Source organism: Scleropages formosus, chromosome 22, assembly GCF_900964775.1.
Source record: "Scleropages formosus chromosome 22, fSclFor1.1, whole genome shotgun sequence".
Taxonomy (NCBI): domain Eukaryota; kingdom Metazoa; phylum Chordata; class Actinopteri; order Osteoglossiformes; family Osteoglossidae; genus Scleropages; species Scleropages formosus.
This window is the reverse complement of record NC_041827.1, coordinates 22,231,900-22,253,206: the sequence shown is the minus strand read 5'-3', so window position 1 is coordinate 22,253,206 and position 21,307 is coordinate 22,231,900. Positions and strand designations below refer to the sequence as shown.

The window sequence follows — 21,307 nt, the reverse complement described above, 5'->3', positions numbered from 1 at the left end:
TACTGCTCTCTGTTTGCAAGCCAAAGTGCCAGTCGGCGTTTCCAGCGCCAGACGGAGAGAGAGGGAGCGCGATCGGGAGACGGAAGGCGAGAGGCAGAGAGGCAGAGAGGTAAGCCAGACTTTTGTGCACCTGGCTTCTGTCTCGGAGTGAGCTGAGCACTTAGAGCGAGCGCGGTAAACAAAAACACGGCCGACCATCCCTCTCAGATCATAACTAGCTGCAGGGGAGTGCAGCTTTTGATTATTGTAACAAGAAAAAGAAAAACACACACACACACACACACACACACACACACAGAGAGAGAAAAGCCGACCCTAAGTATGCCACACGAGGATGAGGCAGCACCAGATACTGCATATTTCCTACCTTTTTATGTTACCCCCCTCCCCCTCCCCAAAAAAAGAGTGTGGGGTGGGGGGGTGGGGGGGAGAGAAGCTTCATAATTCAACACAACTTATTCTCTTTTACACATCGCACTGAGATCGCCCAAGGACACAAACGTTTTGGAGGTGAATGCAACACGGCGTTCTACACCATCACATTGCTCATTTTCCTCTTCCTTTTTTCCCCTGATCTCCAAAAGCTTGTTTTTGCCAAATATGTATTTCAGAAGCTAAAATCTCATTTGGTTTTTTGCCCTATATTTATTCCGTGACTGGCTGACTGCAAACATGAAAGGCATGTAGATACAGTATCTTTCATCATTTCCCATGTAAACCTTTCTCTTCAGGTACACCCATGTAAACTATTTTTTCCAATATTTGACAAAAAGCTGCAGAGCTTCCACCGACACATCCTTTCCTTCTTTTGCCATCGTTTTCTTCTTTTTGTTGCCGTTTTTCTACGAGCCGCTGTAAATTACGGACGCGCACATTGTTGTTCTGAAAGAGAAGGATGAGAGCGAGATGCTACCGAAACTCGGGAAGACCAGCCTTCGGGGGTCACTCGACGGGCCGAACGCACGACCGAAAAGCGACCGGAGGAAAGCCGCTCCTGCTCCGTCACCGAAAGAGTCCCTGGAAGGAGCCCGTTGACTGTAATCCCGGCCCAGTCCTTCACATCCAAGGGAGCCTTTGAAGATCTTCGTTCCCGCTCTGCCGTCCGGGGAAGCGGCCCGATTCCAGCACCGCCGTCACCATGTTACGTAAGGGCTTTTCAAACGGCATCAAGTCTACCGTCAACAACTGCAATTATCATTACAGTCAAGGGTTATATAGAGCCCCTTCCCTACCCTTCCCTTCTCTTCCCGCCGCCGTTTCCTCCATCGTAATAACCGTTATGGAGGGAAAGTGGAAAGCATTTAATGTTTCACACTTCCACTGAGCGCAAAGCCTGACGAACAGACTCGGCGAGAGCCGCCGTCGGAACCTCCGCAACTCTTCCACGGAGCGACGGATCGGTTTGCTGAAGAGCACGTGCAATGCGTGAGAGCACATCGCAGAAGAAAGTGTGGAAAAATGGAATAAACGGTATTGTAACAGACGACGACTCGCAGACGTATCGAGATTTAGCTTAAAACGACCGACGCGTTCATTAAAGCTCTCCTGCAGCTGCGAAGTACTAATAATGACACCATGAGAAATTTAAATCTCTCTTATTTATGTATTCGAGTGATTTAACCCACACCTCTGTCCAAGGCACTTCATAATGTTACGTTTATATGCTTAAGCTACTTAATTTTTGGCCCTTTTACGAACTACGTAATTTTTCACTGTATCACTTCAGGGTAAGCATCTTGATAAAGAGAATTAGAGCAGGAGCAGGGACTCAAACCCGGGTTCAGTGGAGGCAGAGGCATGGTAATGGTGCCGAACGCTACATGACTCGGTGCTTTAAACCAACCAACGGGACGAGGTGAACGGGTGGAGTACAGGCTGAAAAGACGTTAACAACACGTAAACAACACGTTAATACGGAAACAACAAAGCGATACTCAATGTATCGCTAGTGCGGTGCGCAGCTGCTGCCTTTGGATCCAAAAGGCCGCAGGTTCAAATCCCATGTCTAGCTGTAGTACCCTCGAACAAGGTACTTACCGTAAAAATTGTATAAATGGGTAAAAAAAAATCGTAAGTAGCTTAAAATTGGAAGTCGCTTAGGAGAAAAACGCCACGAAAAGGAGTAAATGTATTCATATAAATGAAAACTTTATTAATCCCAGCGGGGAAATGTCATGAGGTGAGGTCTGGAGCATCAAAATGAGCTGTAATAGCAGCCCTCAAATCTCCCTTGAAAGTATTCACTTTACCTCTCTTATGTCCCAGTAAAACACAGCTACATTTCAAAACTGGTTATTTGCACAAAAAAATGTACAAAAACCACTTCATTCATAACATGTGACAGACACTTAATATTTCAGATTATGTGCCATGTCTCAAAGTAGCATGTCAAGGAACTTCTCAGGAAGGAAAAAATTAATGTTACACATTGTTACATGATTTAACTAGGAATCAGAAAAATGCAGCACCATAAAATAATTAAGCCTGAGATATTTCCAAATTTCATATATATTTCATAATTTTCCTCCTTTATTTAGAGAAATAATGAACATTTGAAAATATTTCATTAAAAGAATTTGGGGGGAATGAGATGGCTACTTTTTTTGATTTTGTGTTTTGAAAAGAGAAACACTGATTAGACAAATGACAACAAGCAACTTTTTCATTCTTGTGCCATCGATACACACATTTCTGCTCAAATATGGGAACCGTTAACCGTGTAAATACAGTTATTGCCAGTAACAGATAATAGGAGCCAACGCAAATACAATGTAAAGACACAGGTCTCATCCCAGTCCCCACTCCGTATACTATACTTTTTAACTTGTAATTAAGTAGCATTAAATGAGATTTTCCTGCTGAGTTTTAAGCGTTTTAAAGGAATTTAGGCTGAGGAATATCTGCCACGGTAAGACTCTTAAAAAAAACTTTTGCAGGTATGATTTTGCAAGCAGAAGATTTTCTCTTAATTTGATCGTTTGTGAAACTTAAAACAGAATAAATTAGCATTAGAGTCTAATAAAGAATTGATTAGTCTAAATTATTTAATTGATAAAAGACTAAAAAAGACAGAGTAAATATTCATTATATGCTAATTACTGATTAACACTGCATTTTTTACACTTAATGAGACAGGGGGAAAAAAAAAAAAAACATCAACAATTTTACTTTCGCCAGGTAATAGAAACGATTGATTAATATTTCAATTCATTCTTCCAAAGACAAGCTCAATTAATAAAGACTTACTAATAAAAATTTAAACGAACGAAAACCTGCACATACCGGGAACCACAGACCAACTACATACATGTAGGTAAATGACCATACAGTTTCCAGACGCTGCATTTCCCCATAATGAAGTAGTGATGTAAAGCATCAGGAAAACAAAGTACAAGAAGCGGAGGGTGTGTGGCCGGCAGAGTAAAAGAGAAGGGCCACTAGAGCAATGGAAAGCACCGGTCCTACTCAAGTTCCCACTTCAGCGTGTTTGTAAGAAGGAGAGAGAAAAAAAAAAAATCCTTCTGTGTGAATTATCTGCGTTTTATTTAATAAACCCTCTTTTTTAAATTTTTGCAAGAACTGTGGATGTCGCTCCTCCGTGTTTGAAAAGCCCTACTGAAGGGACAAAGGGAATGGCTCAAAGTGTGTGTGTGTGTGTGTGTGGCGTTAGGCCCTGGGAACGGAGCGAGGTTTCCGGACGCCTCCCGGGCTAAGAGCCGTACTAGAGACGCCGCTGCCGTGCTTACGCAAGAAGGACGGAGAGCAGGTGTCACATGTTGGGCGCCTTTACGCGTCTCCCTATTTGCCCCCAGAGGGGCTTCTCACACCAGCTCTCTGCACTATCGACAGAGAGACAAAAGCATCAAAGCCTCACACTGCGCGCTTCAGTGCTGCTCCCCTCCATGCAAATACGATCGTTTGGGGTGGAGAGCTTGCGTTGGAGAAGCCACCTGTTGAGATCACGTGCAGATGATGGTGTTTCGGAAGTGAGCGATGGTTCTTATTTTGGTCGTCGACAACTAACCGACGTAATTGTCTATAGTGAAGAATGTGGTAAGAATAGACGGTAAAGAATGCGGCCTGCGTCAGGTCGGCCTGAATGTGGGAGATTTGGCTCAGAGGCCGAAGCAATCCCGTGTATGGTGTTGGTATTTTAAGGACACCTCTGCTTAATTGAACTGAACAGAATTTGTGGTGTTAACGGTGTTTTTAAGAGTGCTCTTCCCACCAAGGTGACAGAGAGCAGTGAGCAAAGCTCCGAATACAATAGAGAATGTAATAAAGACACAATACGGAAAAGCAGCACTTATAGCGAACTACTTGGATAAGCCAACTGGCAACCGAGGAGAGGAAAAAAAAAGAAAAAAAAGAAAAAAAAACCCTCCCACTGTGAAGAAGTGCAGAAAAATAAACCTCTGGGGGACCAAGTACCACTGGTAGCACAGAGTACTGGCACTTTAATTGTAAAGAATTAAAATCACCCCAAATCACCCAGTAAAAACCCACTAGAATATAAATTAAGCAGTCCTTTTTACGACTATTTTAATAACTTCTCTTCAACACCTAAGACATATACCTGCTTTACATAATTACTCGCAGTTCTTTGGATTTTACACAGAGTCTGAAGAAATATATGTATTTATAATGAGAAGCAACAGATAAAAGGAGTATCTTTTCAAATCCATTTGAAATAATGACATAGTAAGTGTAGAAATTACCTGCCATAAAACTGTCAAGATGGTTTCGAAACTCCACGTCTACAGTACGAGACAGAAACCTACATATATTACAGCTCAAACTTTTCCCTTAGGAGGGAAACGGCAGTACAAAATGAGTACTGCAAGGGCGAATGTAAGAAGTGTCATGTAAATGGGCCACTGGAGGTTCCCGAGGGTTTCCGTCCTTTCTCCCGGCGACACTCTTCCTTTGATGAGCTCACCTGCAAAAACTCTTGTTGTTTTTATACAACAGACCACGCCGAAAAGCTCCGTTTTCAAACGCTTGTAGCAGTACGGTAGCAGTACGGTAGCAGTACGGTGTTCGCGCGCATCTACGATACGTACGCTTCTTCGCGCTACGCTGCAAATGTTTAGCCCTCCGCATCGCTCCTGCCAGCGACCGGCGCGGAGAACAGCTCGCAAACAACGCGGCCCATTCGTCGATGCCCCCGTGGGGCGTAACCGTGGCGGCCCGCTGGCTCTACATACACGCTTACGCTAATGGAGAGATGGGTGGTCTGGTCACAATACAACATCAAAGGGACCACATGCGTCGGACGGATATAAAGGACTCCGCAGTCGGACCTTTGCCGAAAGGAGGGCGAAAGTTAGCGGTGAGGGAGATTGGACTAAATGGGAAATGACTAGTGCGCGAGAAGCCGGTCAATAAGACGGTCAATTTTCAGTGCGGAGACACGGCGCTCTGGCTCCGGGCGACTCGCTCAGGTACCCAGGCTGGAATCGGAGAACGTGCCTCAGTTGGCCATTCGTAGCAAATGAAAAGTGTGGACTTGCAGCGTATCAAAGCATCGACTAGGTTTGCAGTGCTGGCAGGAGCAGGGAGACGGGCGAAAAGTTTGTGTTTCCTTTAAAACAAATACAGCTCATACTGAACATCCAGCTAGAGAAAGATGTTTTTTTTTTTTTTAAAATAAAAATAATAATAATTAAAAATAAAAAAAAAAAAAACCCTGTTCACCGAGCAAGAGGAAAGAAGTGCTCCTGGATCAACCAGATGGCTCTCAGCCACTTCCTCCGAGCTCCAAATCATCTGGAAGTAGAGTCGTCACTCCTCTCTTGCTACTCTTTATTGTTCCTTTCTTCCACAGCCATTATGGTGAAAGTGACGATTCAACCTTTACTTGGACTCTTGAAACGCCTACATGGACAATGGTGGGAGAGCTGGCACACCGAGCACTTGGCCACGTTGACTGTTTATGGCATTAAGTGTATGTTTTTTTTTTTTTTTCTGTTGCCTTGTACTTTTTCTGGCCCACTTGGCTACAAAAGGCCCGTTTTGTTGAGTGTCTTTCATTTACTTTCCCCCAAAAGGGCAATTTTTCCGAGGGAGCAGAAAGGCACTTCTTTCCTTTGCTAATGTTCCCTTCCGTTCATTTTGTGTCCAGTATGAGGGGGAAAATGGCTGTTTCGCATTAGCGACCAGGCTCACGCCTCATCGCACCCTGGACCGTGTCCGCGGCGCAGCCCTCCTTTATTTACGAAAGTTGACCGAAAAGTTTTGGGACGACAACTATCACAACGCATCTCAAGATCTCTCAGAGTTGAGGACCTTTCCTGCTTCGAAGTACCTTCCTTCACACTTGATACCAAGCATTCTTTACCTGGGAAGTGCAAAGGGCATACTGAGGGGCCTCCCAGAAAATTTTTCGTAATCTCAGAAGGAAAATTTTGATGACTGTGGTGCTCGCAAACAGATGCTTTTGCCGAAGAAAGGTCTTGCCACCTTGATCCATTTGCAACTACCCCCCCCTCGTGAGAATCTGCATGTTCAACACTGGTCATCAGCTAGATGCCAAGCATCACTTGTACCAGCACCGTCCAAGAGCTGTCGTCTCATTTAGACGCTCCTGAAGAAGTTTTTTATTTAATTACTTTCATATTTTTGGTGCATGTGTGAAACTGGCTAGAAATAAAACCTGTTCATCTTAATTACTTCTTGATTGGTTCATTGATTAATTTGGGGGAAGGACAGGACGAGTAACCATTAAGTTCACTTTCAGGTGAGGTGTCAGGGCAAAACGGTTAAGAATCCCTGCTCGATACCCTTCTTGCAGTGCTCCAAGAACTTCAAGACACGCAGCAGCAAATTTTTTTTAACATCGTCTTCGAGGCAGCGGCTCTAGTTTTTCCCACCTCGTCACCCGACCATTAGCAGCGGTGCCCAGCGTTACCGTCTTTGCACCGCAGCCAACACCTGAACACCACTGCCCTGCTCATCGTCTCTGCTCCATAAGCTTGATCCAACATTTCAAATGGTTCCTGATCACTTTTCCAGGGCTTTACACTGAATTCAATCACGTCTTTGTCGCTACGTTGAGGAAACATCACTTGCAGCCACCATCACAAAAGAAAGTGGGAGTATTGGTCACGAAACTCAAGGACTGAACAGAACAAGTCCAAGAAGCTGCGCAGAGGTACAAGGCCTTGACCTCGACTTCCCTGCCACCGCATGGCACAGTGCGCATGGGATGAGTGTGGTACAGTCGCTCTGGAAACTTCTCCACCAACCCTTGTGTAATTGCATCTCATTTCAGCAGTGATGTCTGTTTATTTTCCCCTCTAAAGACATCATCGGGACCTTCAGTTGTCTACCTAGACACGGTGAAAAGGACCATCAGCAGCGCATACAGTGGAAAGCGGCATCCAGCAGATGCCTTCCGAACCCTGACTATGCAAAGAAACGCGACACACAGTTAATGAACCCATTTCTGTAAATATCACTGTCCAATTTCATTTTGAACCCGGAGGCAGACGCGCTTTCCACAGGCACAGCCGCACCAACGGAGCCGGCGGGAGACATCCGAAGCCGACCCAGACGACATCGCTTTTCATCGCTCTCGGAAGGGAACTGCAGACTTGAAACCCGCTCTCCAGATGCGGGGGACGCATTCCCCTCTCCGGCCCGTCTCACAAGGATGAGTAACCGTCCGAGAGCGGCACGGATGATGACGCGGGAGCGATGCTGCGGGAGCGATGCCGCGGGGGCCGAGCGTGTCGCCGATGAGCGGCAAAAGGGCCGCGCTCTCCAGCTGCATCTCCCGCACCTCCGTACTCAACAGGTGCACGCAAGCATAAATTCAGCCTTTGTGCGACATCATCGATGTAAAGCCTACAAACAGCCACGGAGGGACCAGCTGAAAGGGATTCAAAAGCAACCGAAAAATTCCTGCAGGTTTATACGCAAGCTATATTGTTCTGGGTGTTTATTCTCGCATTTATCCCTTTTTCTGTGTTGCTGCTCTAAATATGCTTCTAAATATGCTATCGTGTGTTTTTATGGCATTATTCACAGGCTTTATTTATTCGAGTTCTCATGGGGCCAATACCATCCCAAGTACTGCTTACAGGTTATCACAGTCATTGTGCAGCAGGACCCTACCGCCCTGTTTGCACTACCCGCAGAAAAACCCAGGGCTATAACTTAACTTAATTCATTTTTGAAACAGCAAAAGTGTTTTTTCAAACCCCCGCATCTCCTGAACTTGTGTGGTCAGGGCATCACTACGCACCGCATTATCCCTTGGGTGAACGAGGACTTATATCTTTTCTTCCTCTTCGAGTAGGTCAAAAAAATCCTTCTGTCCGGCGTTTCACCGAGAGGGAAACGCGTATGACCACCGACCCTCATGTTGAATAGGGCTGCAATAACAAAGCCCGAGTTAGTGCGAGATTAGACCCGAACCACCGAAAAGGACACAATATGATGACTTTGAGTCGAGCGCTGGGCGCTGGCGCAGGAGCAGGGAAGCCTCGCCGCAACAGCGTTTACACAAGCCATCCATCTGATCCTTGTCTTGGGAGACACCTTGTAATGGCTTTGCGTGCTCTTGTATTAATCATGTCGGGAACACTTAAGAGCCACCCTTTCACATGCCTCCGCCACACAGCGCGAGGTCCGCGGCGCCCTCCCGGCGCGAAGCCCCTTCATACTTCCCATTTATCCCCTACCTGACACCTGGCAGAAGCAACGGCGCCTCGTCAAATTACACCGTTCAACACGGAATTTTGCCGCGACACAAAAATACGTGATTCCGATGAAACGGGATGCACTCGTTGCGAAAATGAGCACCTAAACATTTGTGTTGTACTCAGATGCAGCGAAGATGATGCGGTCCCTCCCGTTGCGGCCTTGTTGAACATTCTGCTGGAAACATGAAGATCGAACATTTCCCGCATTCTCATCTGAATTTCTTCCCGCTCGACTTGGGTGCCGTGAGCGATGAACACGGAAACACATTCCATCAGGATATTTCCGCCACGGAGGGAAGATATACGGGAAGACGGTCACCAAACATGCCAGCAGACAGTTGCTGGAATCTCATTAAAGACGCCCCAGAATCCAGGTACTTCCGGCCTCCAGAAGGTCTTTTTTAAAAATGTAAAGCTCGGCACTTTCCTACCTGTTACTGCAATGGTAAAGTACCTTTTACACGACAGAGCGCTTTTAACATCATATTTATATTCTTTATGTTTGAATTAATAACATGACATGTTTTATGCCTTCCAACTTGGCAGATAATCTATAAAATATGATGTTTTTATGAATTTTTTAAAGAAAAATGTATATTTTCATTCCAGGAAACACAGTAGCAGATTTCGTGAAAGTAATCTATTTTAACTGCGCGGCAAGAATAAAAAGCATACATTTGTTGATCCGCGCTGCTATTCTGCAGGGTGGTGGGTTTAGAAAGACGCACCCCGAGCGGCCATCGACTCCGCAGCGCTGCGGAGAGAGATCGCTGCGCTCTGAAGGGGACGGTTTTGCAGGAACATGAGCGGGAGAGCCTTGAGCAGGAGACCTCAAATGCTCCATTAAAATGGGAAACACATCCACTAGGAGATGTCGCTGGGAAAACGATGGACTAAGCGGAATAGTGCAACATCAAACGGTGTCCCATATTTCAAAAACTACCTTTAAGTCAAATATTTCAAATACTGCTGTACATATACATGTAGCGGTTAAACATGTCGAAATTAAGAAATCAACGGTGGCAAATTCAAGAGATGCGACATGTTTACGAAGGGGGGGAACAAACTTCATCCTCACCATTTATTTCTGCAAGTCTTTTAAAGGCAATTTAGTAAGACAACACTGTCTGGCGTTATTACCACAGCTTGCCTCTAATATATTTATGGTCTGTTGATGTGAGCGACTGAAGCTTTTATGATCAGGTTTAGTACATAAAAACAAGCGTGACTCCAGACTTGGTATGTGCCCAAGTTGCTGCCTCTGGGTACGGAGTGATCCAGCACGCCCACAGCAGACAGTCATCAGCTGACCATCTACATCGAACACAAACCACTGCCATTAAAACAGCATAGATTGACACGACATTTCTCTTCTTCCCAGAGCAACCAATAGTACTAAGTTATTTGCAGTGATTTAGCAATTCGGGCAGCACGGTGGCACAGCAAGCAGTGCTGCTGCCTCACAGTGCCTGGGTGGTGCGAGAGGACAAGGGTTTGAACCCCACTCAGTCTGTATAGAGTTTGTACACTGTGTCTGGGTGCTCTGGTTTCCTCCTACAATCCAAAGACATGCTCTTCAGATTCCCCATAGCGTGCGAGTGACAGAGAGAGAGTGTGTGTGTGTTCCACTGATGTATGGATGAGTGACCCAGTGTAAGCAGTGTACCTAACAGTGTAAGTCACCGCAGTGAATAAGGTGTGTGGGCTGATAACACTACGTAGTATCCGCTGGACGTCACTTTGGAGAAAAGTGTCTGCTAAATAAATGTAAATTTATACAGCAGAGTAATTGTACTGTATCAATTCAGGGTATGTACTTTGAGCCAGTATTACAGCGGGAGGTGAGATTCAAACCCGGATCCTAGATCCACAAAGTTCAACAGCTGTGAATCTAAATACCGAAGGACCTGCTGTCCCTTCACCCTTACATAATCTCTTTGTTCATATTCAAGACAGGTATCTGTTCCTCCCTTCTTTTTCTCTTCAGTGACGTCTGTCCACATGCTTCCAAACTCCGAGAAGCACCTATAAGCCGAATTCGTCAAACTTCCCATGCGCAGCTTTGGAAAACAGCGCTGCCACTGCAGAGTGAAACAGCTAATGAAAGTGATGGGCAATCAGCCGTGAGCGCCAAAGCGAAAGCATTATATCACGGTTGCCCAGGATACCTCTCCCCGTCGCGACTGCATTATCACACCCAGGAGAAGGAATAACCGTAACCTTAAACGAGACAACTGTCATTAATATGGGAAGAGCCTAGTTAAACAGGCCAGTTGGGGTTTGTCCAAAAAACAAGATGGGACTCTTGATGGAAATTACCGACGGAGGTGTGCGAAGGCACAATGAAACGCACAGCGTGGTGTTTTCCAGACGCACGGAGCAAAGCTCATTCCACCTTACTGTTGTGTAAACAGGCCTGAAAAGGAGTGGCTGAGGAACTGATTCTATTCCATTCGGTTCAAATCAATTTATTTTTTTTAGAACACTTCTCAGCAGAGCAACATAGGGTGCTGAACAAAAAAACTGGGAATGATCTTACTGTATTGCAGGGTGTGACAAGCAGCAGTAATACTTAACTGTTTGGATCAGCCAGCTGGCAGCTGAGGAGAGGAAAACAAAAAAAGTCCAGACGGCAAAGAAAAGGAGAAACATACACGTCTGGGGGTCAGTGGCAGCCCACCCCTCCTATGAGCATAGCGACGGAACCCGGGACCTCTGTGAATATGTAGTGGTAAGCACTCCTGCCTTTGGATCCTAAGGTTGCAGGTTCAATCCCTGCCTCCGAGTGGAATGCCCTTGAGCAAGGTACTCGCCCTGAATTGCTCCAGTAAAATTACCCAGCTGTATAAATGGTAAATAACTGTAACCTTACCATTCTAAGTGGTTTTGAAGAAAAATGTCAGCTAAATGAATAAATATAAAACTTGTTGGCATCGGCTTGAACCGCCAAGACAAAAACCTGCGTGACGCTTGGGCGGCGAACTAAACCCGAGTCTCTTCCATCTGGATAAGTAACTCAAGCTGATTTAGATCACACCCCGGAGGTCTCAAAAGAGCATCTTATACTGGACTCCCCACTTGAAAGCGTGAGGTGTGTGAGGATTGAGACCCTTGTCCTTAACACCGGCAACCCTATCAGCGGTGCGCGACTTTAGAGAAAAGGAGTTAACCCCGGGGCCCGGGCGGCCAGGGAACATCCTTCGCCGTCCCCGGCAAAAAATGGCTCTCATTTGCTTGTGTCAGCTCCGGGCGCCTCGGTTTGATTGGACAAGCAGGTAAGCAATGCACATCGCGCCATTCATCCCAACTGTAATTCACTTCCTTTACCACGCACAAAAAGAGGGGAAAATCAATGAACCAGAGCAATCTTATTGTCAGAGCGATGGAATAAATACTCTTACCTTCAACCTTGCGGTGACAGTCTCTCTGAGGTAATTACAGAATGGAATCCAGAGGCTGCAGCCGATGCAAAATAAGATGACAGAAGAGGAGTTACAATCACGATGATACGGTAGCCACAGATAACCATTCTGCATTACATTAGCTGCCGCATCATTACAGTAAAGTCGTTTTTAATGAGATGTGGCCATTGAATGCGATATGAACATTTTTCAAGGTCCGAAGGGAAAAAAACTGAAGAAACCAAATATGTGCCCGAGGTGCCACAAGACCGCCCTCGTGAAAAAGAATTTACGCTGTGCCAAGGCGTCAAATCTGACTGACGATAATTGCATTGCTCATCCGTGATTGACGTTCAGTATGAAGACCTGTACTCGCTGGAAGAGCGTACGGTAGTTGCTGATACCTGGCTGCTGCACAGAGATGTGAAAGTATAGAACTTGCATTTCTGTCTTCATTCTAAACAGCAGCGATGCTCAGAAATGACTACGGTGTCACCGCGGTTAACCTGCAGCATATAGCTCGCTTGGTAATGGCACAATATTCTCGGGCTTCTCTACGTTGACTCAATTTCATTCACAGTGAAAAGCTGATTTAGTTCAACCCATCTTCGAATTTTTCACAGCGATTCATCTTCTACGAGGTGACCGTGGCCTCTTCTCCACACCGATCGTCACGCCGTTGGCCTTTTATAGCTTGGAGGCTCCAAGAGGCAAAGCCATGGTCACCGAGCACAAAGTTATCATACATTATGACACCGACTCCATTGGAAATATGTTAGCGGAACGTACTCTCCATTATCCGTGCGGGGATTCGATGTGCACATTATCCCTGCGCGATCACGAGTTGCCGTGGAACGACGACCGACGGAAGGGAAAGGGCGTAGATTGAGCGCGGGCGCAAACCTGGGTACAGCTCTTGCGATCGTGCTTATTGGAACATAACAGGCAAACGCGCGTCCACGATGTGCATGCGATTCTCAGGCTTCGTGTAGCTACGGCACCCTGGAGCGATTTTCTTTTTTTCGTGCGCAGTTATGTCCACATCATCACCCAAACAAAATTTCACTCCATAAGGAGGAGATCAAGAAGCACATCGACTTCGGACACATTGTACAGCACTGTTTGAAGGTGTGCGTTCCCCTTGTGTCCCTTACTTTTACCACAGAATGGGTATTTACTGACAATCAGTGTTTCTCGCGTGACATAACAGGTGTGTAACGATCAATTCCATACGTTTTTTTAGAGGAAATCGTGTGTGTAGTAGAAACACACAAGTAGTGTAAAGGTGTAAAAACAAGCGAAGCCCAAGTTGAGCTGGTTAAACCAAGTAGGTGAGTAGAGTCAGGGGTGTAAATCATAGTCATTTATTCATTCTATATGTTTATTTTAAGATTTAGATTGTATATGTTTAATATTTTATACAAGAATAATGACCAACCCTACAGGGTTCACACACCATCAAGCAGCACTATAACTGCGTGAGGAAAATCCAAGGTGATGTTAGAAAACTATCAATAATTCTCAGAAACAAACAAAAATTCATTTTTTAATGTAAACAATAAGTGACAAGAGTCAATAAATGTGAGAACTGTTTCGTGACACCACAATGAGGTGAATGTTTTTAATTTTCCATGTGTTTTGATCATTTGTGCACCTCCCTTCCCTCCCCTATTAACCCAGGTAGTGGAGAGTACACCATTTATCTCATTTTGGGCAGGTTTTTTTTTTTTTTTTTAAAAGAAAGAAAAAAGAAAAAAAAAAAGGTAGATTCAATAAAGTTACCCTGCCATTAAGGAAAATAAACTACACGCGTAAGAAAAAATGTAAATTGGAAAAAAAAGGAGGAAAAAATTATGACGGAAAACCTCATTAGCATCTCTAATTGAGGTAGGGGACATGACAAAGCGTTTATTAAGACCGTGTCCAAGGCGCCCGGCAGACCACAGGCGATGTGACTTGGCTAACTTGGCTGACGAACTGGCAAAGGGCCGCGACAGCGAGGCTCGCCACCCCTCCCGCCCCGAAACCAAGGAGGCATGCTGGGAAACCGCTGGCGGTGACAATGAGAAAGGAGGTGACTGATCGTTAGTGCAATTAATAGGTTCACTTAAAGTGACAGAAAGAGGACAGGGAGGGGAATCGGCATTCGGGAGGGAACCTGTAGGAAGAGCGATGCGTCCGTCAACAAACGGGCTTTTGTCTTTTGTCACGCTTGTCAATCGCGGCGGAACCACGACAGGCTGGGAAGCGTCGCCTCAAGTACCGGTACCCGGCCCAGAACCTTGGCCCATACGAGACCCGTGGAAAAAGCCGCGTTAACCAATGAAGAAATTATTTCAACGCGTACATGAAGATTAAGCAGAAGGGACGCCGTCATCTTTTCAAAAGATCGTAACAGATCCCCCCCCCCCCCACCAGTTCCAAGCGCAATTAATCGAGAAACACAACACAAGATGATACTTTGTGGTGCTTTTGCTTCATGTACCAGAGGCAAATTGTTATCGATTCCGCCCAAGATAACCTGACTTATGCAGATGCTGAGTATCAAAGCCCCGAAGGTTTGAGACTTCAAACCGGCAGCTTGATCCAGTTTAACCAAAGACATCACATCCTCTCAAAGAAAAAGCCTCCCTCAAAAATACGACCTTTAACTTCACACCACATTTAACGCTCACATGTGGATGGGAAGGAAAAGCACAGAAATGTGCACAAAATGAGGATGTAATGATTGTCAATAACCTTTACGTATTAAAATTAAAATGTCGGGGGGATCACAAACCCTCACAAATGAAGACATAGTGGCTACATTTAGCTTACAGTTCCATTTATTTATCAGAAGCTTTTCGCCAAAGCGACTTCCAATGAACTCTATGTAGCGTTATGAGCCCACACACCTTATTCACCGCGGTGACTTACACTGCTGGATACACTACTTACACTGGGTCACTCATCCATACGTCAATGGAAAACATACACACTCTGGGTGAACCTGAACAGTATGTCTTTGGAGTGTGGGAGGAAACCAGAGCACCCCACAAGGGGAACATGCAAACTCGGCGCAAACTGAACGGGGATCGAACCCAGGTCCTCTCGCACCACCCAGGCGCTGTGAGACAGCAGCGCTACTCGCTGTGCCGCCCGGTAAGACCCTTGATCAAGGTACTTACCCCGAATTGACGCGGTAAAAAAAGACCCAGCTGTACAAATGGGTCAGTCACTCTAAGCATCCGCGCAACAGAGGAATATAAGTTGCGTTGCTGCAGTCAGCGAGCGACAACCGCTTAGGCTATTATTTGCCTTTTCCTTATCAATTTAAAGTTTTAATGAGATAACTCGGAACGAAAGAAGTGCTTTGCTTCTGCGGCGCGTTGCGCACAAATGAGATTAATCAAGGCGGCAGTGGGCCTGCCCCAAAATTACTTCACAAATGACAGCGAAAGCCGTCTCAACATTTGTTACGGCACACCAAACAAATAATAGCCTTTTATTTTAATAACACTGTACACATGTCCCTGCGTATTACTGTGCATTTCCGTGAAAACAAATCATTGTTACCCAATTAAAGTGTATTTTTATTGGGTCCCGAGTCTGGGGACGTTAATAGGGTTCGCATGATTTTAGGAGTATATTAAAAATTAGTTACAAGTACATAAAATATTGAATGAAATCTCTAAATAAATAATGAACGCTATTTGCTGTGTAATGGCGAGTAATTAGAGCAGGAGTAATTGAAAATGACTTTGTAAACCTCGCCTAAATTGAGTGTGAAGTGTTTTAAATCTTTTAAAGAAGTCCACAGTAAACAAGAGAAGAGAAGAGAAGTGTTTGTCTCGAGCAACGCCACACACTCGTCTCTTGTATGATAAACATGCAGTTATCACAGCTTGAGATCACAGAAGGTTAAATCGAGTGGCATTTCGGAAATTTCCAGCGCCGGAAAACAGGGCAAAATTAATCTATTTTTATACCGAGGTGCATGGAAACAAAAAACATGCCCAAAAGTTATTGCGTATTAAAATTGCCCTCACAAATAAATGACCGATAAACAAGAGAGCTCCGAGTAAGACTCGCTAAAACGGAAAACTAATAACGCCGTAACGCCGGTGTGCAGCAGGTTACCTTGGCAACAGTGCAGTCGAAACCAGTCAAAATTCGCCCAGGCCCTTCTGAGCATCTCATTTCAAGCGATGCCGAGGCTCCGTTCGTTAACTCGTCTCATCGGCGTTCGAATCCCACGGTCGCGTTCAGCGGGTGGACCGGATCCGGTCCCGGCCATACCTTTTTTTTGTACGAGCATCTCGCGGCAATTCTGCAAACACACACAGTCTGACGGCACTTCCCCTATTAAGACAAACCCGTTTACGAGTGTCTTTTTTTTTTTTTTTTTTTTCTCTCCCCCCTTTTTAAATTTCAAAACATCAGAATCCGCCGTTTGTCAAACTTGTTTTAGGGAAGACAGAATACAGGGAGACAAATTCAAAGCATCTGGATCAGGGTCTAAACATAGCGTTCATTTGTACTTGCTTTTGAAATCTAACATTTATAAGACAACGACCCCAAGAAGGAGCCTAAAAAACCAAGCAATCGCAATACAAAGCGTTCACATACAGTATATAAAACAAAACGTTTTTAAATAAAGACATAAAGGTCTGATGGGGTCTGCCGGCAATAAGCAGTGAGATGCAGCTGGTAGAGCTTACAAAAGAGTGAGTGAATGAATTAATTAATGGAATTAATAAAAGGAGGAATACGGGGTGCAGCCCTCCACAGTCCAACGGGGGACCTTTGGCAGAATGATTGAGATTCAAGAGGAAGACAGTGATCTGTGCCCCGAGATCATTTCGACTGGCGGGTGTGAACGAGCGCAACATCTAAATCCGTACGCCGGCCCTAGGGCCTAGGGCTCCGAGACAAAGCGATTAGTCATCGGAACCCTCAAAAGTTCAAGTAAAAGGAGAAAGAGGGCAAACGTGTAACGTGTGTGTGTGTGTGTGTGTGTGTGCCGTGCGCCGCCGAAGGGCCTCGCACTTGGCACTTCTCCGTCTGCACCGAACCGCCAGCCGCCGGGTGGCCAAGACGGGACCTCCGCAGCAGGGACGACGCAGGTGTGGGAGAAAAGCCAGCGCGGGCGTGCATGTGGTCGCACCCCCAACCGCACGCCTTCCAGCACTCCCGTGGTGCGCGAACGCCACGCCGGTCCGCTCCTCGCCGTCCTCCCTCCGACAACAGAGGGAACCGCACGCAGCTCAGACCTCGGAAACGCAATAAGAGGAAACGAACCCAACCCGGACCATTTCAACGTGATTTCTGTCCGTAGCGTTCCCCCCCCCAGCTCCCCTCCGCAGTCTAATCTCGAAAACACCTCCTCCACACACTCTTCTTCCCTATATCCAAATATAAGTAATGGTTACATGTTAAGAAATGCAATTAGACAAGCTTCATTGATTTTATTGCCTCTGGTTACACACTCTTGACGTGATATAAAGGAATGTGGCATTTATTCGGGTAATATTTCCTATCACTGCTCACTGTACCATGCGCAGCCACCAGCTGCTCCAGATAATGCACAAATACGATAATGTATCAACTTTTCTCTCCAGATTCCTCACGAAAAGGTTGAGCGGGGAAGCTGCACGCTGCACAAACTCGGCCGTGATATCAGCTGAAGGAACTAAGAGGCGTAATTGAAGATTTGCGAAAAAGGGCCTCTTCCGTGCATTAGAGCTTCGTAGTTTCCGGGTTGGCTGTCATCATTTCACCCAAAGAGGCTGGTATTCAGAAGTGCGTTTCGTACAAACGCAGGGCGCCCCCCCCTCCCCGCAAACACGCTCCTCTGTGACAGCGAGATGTATTTACAAACAGGAGCAAAACACATTGTGCTCGTGGCTGAGTTTTGATCAATTCACACTTCAGGTTAAATCTGTCCATCATCGCTCGTATGACATCTTGACAGCTTTCCCGTTACCCGTGGCAAGACAATTCCCACCGCAGCTGCATTCCACCTGTGCTCGTCTGGTGGTCTATAATTTCATTTTTCTCCATTCCGGAATATCGCTTTAATGAAATATTCCCAGAAATAGTGTGACGGAGGCAGCTTTCAATCGGTTCAGCGGTGTCGTCGAAGCTGTAACGTATTAGTCATCATTATAAACGCAGGACCGGATATGTAACACGCCTGAGATACGTTGCCTGATGCTCTTCATACACATATTGCAGGTTTGCCATACTGATGATGATAGGAATGTGGCAAAATCGCGATCATCGTGACTCAACTAAACAGTGAACAAGTTCGTAAAGCGCAAAGTAAAAGCCAACAATAAAAGAAGCCACTTGGTTTTGGAAGAAGGGGGCGAAAGAGGAGATGATGAGGGGGATTATGGAGTCATTTGTCATGTGGTGGTGGTGGCAAGTGGGACTCTTACTCTTCAGACACCATGGGGTGGGGGGGTTCTGCTCTAATGACGAATTACAGACAGTTTGGAGGGGATATGGTGGGGAGCTTGAAATTAAGTGAGGAGGAATAAGAAATAAATTTGCTCGCTCCATTATAACGATTCCGCTTAAAACGAATGTGTGCCGACGGGATGACTGTACTCTTCGGAGACACATCGGGGAGGTCTGCTGCTGCTCACTGGAAGGCAGAGGAGGAGGCCCATGCAGACGTGGGATGTATCCCTCAAAGATCGCAAAGCAAGTGCCGCACAACACAGGATTAGGAACAACAAATATCCAGAGGCAATTACAAGTAAGGAGGAAAAAAAAAAATTTACATGTGAAAAAGACGCAGCACAACTAGCAAAGCTTTTGTTCTTCAAACGGCGCCTTGTCATGGAAACGAGGGGCTCTCCAACGGTAATCCGCACATCTCCGAAAGCGCCTTTCTTTTCCGTGTGACAGAGGGAGGACTCAGCGACACGCTCCGCTCATCCCTCCGCTGGCACGGCCATCGCTGCCCTGGAAGCGCTTCGGCGCTCGGAGGGCCTCCCCGTCTCCGCTCCTATGGTTCACGACCCTGAGCAGCTGCGCAGGTAAACGGCTGTTTGCCCACCGCCAGCGGAACGGTGTTTTAACCCAGTTCTCAAGACACCAGCTGCTTAATGTGAGCCGCAACCGGGAAGTTTAGTTTCCAACCAGATTAGCAGCAGACGCCCACAAGGGGAAGGCGGCTCTGCGCACCGTGTTTTACCGCTGCATCTTCTCCCTTTTGTCTGCCTGCCATCGCTGTCCACAAACAGGTTTCACACAAACGATACTTATGGAGAGCACTGAAATTGTGTCCACGGCACATACGTGTTTTTAAAAACTTATACGTGCCCTGGACTTTTATATGTGTAACCCCATAACATGGACCGGTGGAGAGATATTTCATTCATTCATTCATTCATTCGTTCATTCAGTCACCCGAGCAAGACTTATGACGGACTTGGACCACCCCGTGATGATGGTGATGACAAAACTTTTGAAAATTCATCGCTGTCATGATTTACTGGAATGTCAAGTAAATCGGCAAAGTAAAGGCTAACAACAAAGAACCACTTCCTCCTTGGACAAAGAAATTTTAAAAATTTCATCCACACAGACTGAAGCAAATCCACTTATAATTTAAACTCATTAACCAGAGCTCAAAGTTGTGTGTGTGTCTCCATTTACTATACGTTAACATTTATTTACTGTATTTAGCTGATGCTTTTTTCCAAAGCAATATAGAAGGTTAAAGTACATACAAATTTACCCAATTATACGGGGGGGATGCGGTGGCGCAGTGGGTTGGACCGCAGTCCTGCTCTCCGGTGGGTCTGAGGTTCGAGTCCCGCTTGGGGTGCCTTGCGACGGACTGGCGTCCCGTCCTGGGTGTGTCCCCTCCCCCTCCGGCCTTACGCCCTGTGTTACCGGGTAGGCTCCGGTTCCCCGTGACCCCGTATGGGACAAGCGGTTCTGAAAATGTGTGCGTGTGTGTGTATACAGCTGGGTCATTTTTACTATATCAGCTGAGGGTAAGTACCTTGCTCAGTTGCAGCACCAATCACTACACCACCTGCTGTTCACTATGGGCTACAGAGACACAAACAACACACACAAACACACACATCATCTGAAATCGCTTGTCCCATTCGGGGTCGCAGGGAGCCGGAGCCTAACCTGGCAGCACGGGGCGTAAGGCCGGAGGGGGAGGGGACACACCCAGGACAGGACGTCAGTCCATCGCAAGGCACCCCAAGCGGGACCCGAACCCCAGACCCACCGCACCCCCCAGACAAATAAAAACAATTAAATTTTCTACCTGTTTGGAGGAGTATAAACCTGAGAAGAGGCAAACTGTAAACTTTTGTTTACAGCTGTGTATCACTGACTCGATTAGAATCTCTCCCCGACGATCACCTTCACCTGTCTAACCTACAGGGGGAAAACAGACTCAGACTTAAGGAGTACAAAAAAGAAAACACATAAACAAAACAAAACAAAAAACTAGAGAGTACCCGATGTTCTGGCACCAAGTAGCAGTTTTCCTGCCAGCTGAACTGTACACCTATGACCCCCCTCCCCCAGTTTGTCCACCGCAGAGGAAATTATTCCCTTTGCCGCGCTCTCCAGCCGATAAGATATGGCTTGACCTCGGAACACGTGGATACAATGGCGGATTTTGAACTTTTTCCACCTTCGCACACTCAGCAGTGCACCGGCAAAATCTGCTTACTTCCCCCGATCACCGTAACCTGTAAAAGCAAGGACTTGGGAGGGTGGAGGGTGGAGGCTGAGGGTCCAGCAGACAATGTCAACGCATGAATGGCAGCCTGGCCCAGGTTAATACTGGACCGACCTGTCAATACGTTTCTTTCAACAGCAAAGATGGGGAGGTTCTTTCCCCAGTTAATGAGCCTCCCTACAGCTCGGCGACACACATGGACTTTGCGTGTGCGACAGCCACGCGTGATGGATAAGCGAAAGAAAAGAAGTAAAACAGCAGCCCGCGTGTCATTAATAATACATGAGTCGAAGAGAATGAAATCAATTAGGTATTGCCGTGGCATGAATAAATGGTACATAATTGATGCGAGCTCTTCTGCATAATGCATGCCTCTCAGCACATCTCCACGTGACATTAAATTGTGGGAGGCGTCAGAGGGGCGTTTGCAGAACGGGGGGGCGGGCCTCATGTTACATCGACGATACGTTAATTTACGTTGCTTGTGCGCCAGA

General features: G+C 46.2%; 1 protein-coding gene across 1 annotated transcript in view; it reads right to left on the bottom strand.

Moving 5' to 3' along the window:
- The window catches only part of fhit (fragile histidine triad diadenosine triphosphatase), a 232,352-nt gene that overhangs the window by 205,518 nt on the left and 5,527 nt on the right, over positions 1–21,307 (bottom strand). Inside the window, exon 2 of the mRNA XM_018734149.2 lies at positions 12,110–12,164. The gene's annotated coding sequence lies outside the window, so the exon portion shown is untranslated. The remainder of the gene's footprint in view (positions 1–12,109; positions 12,165–21,307) is intronic.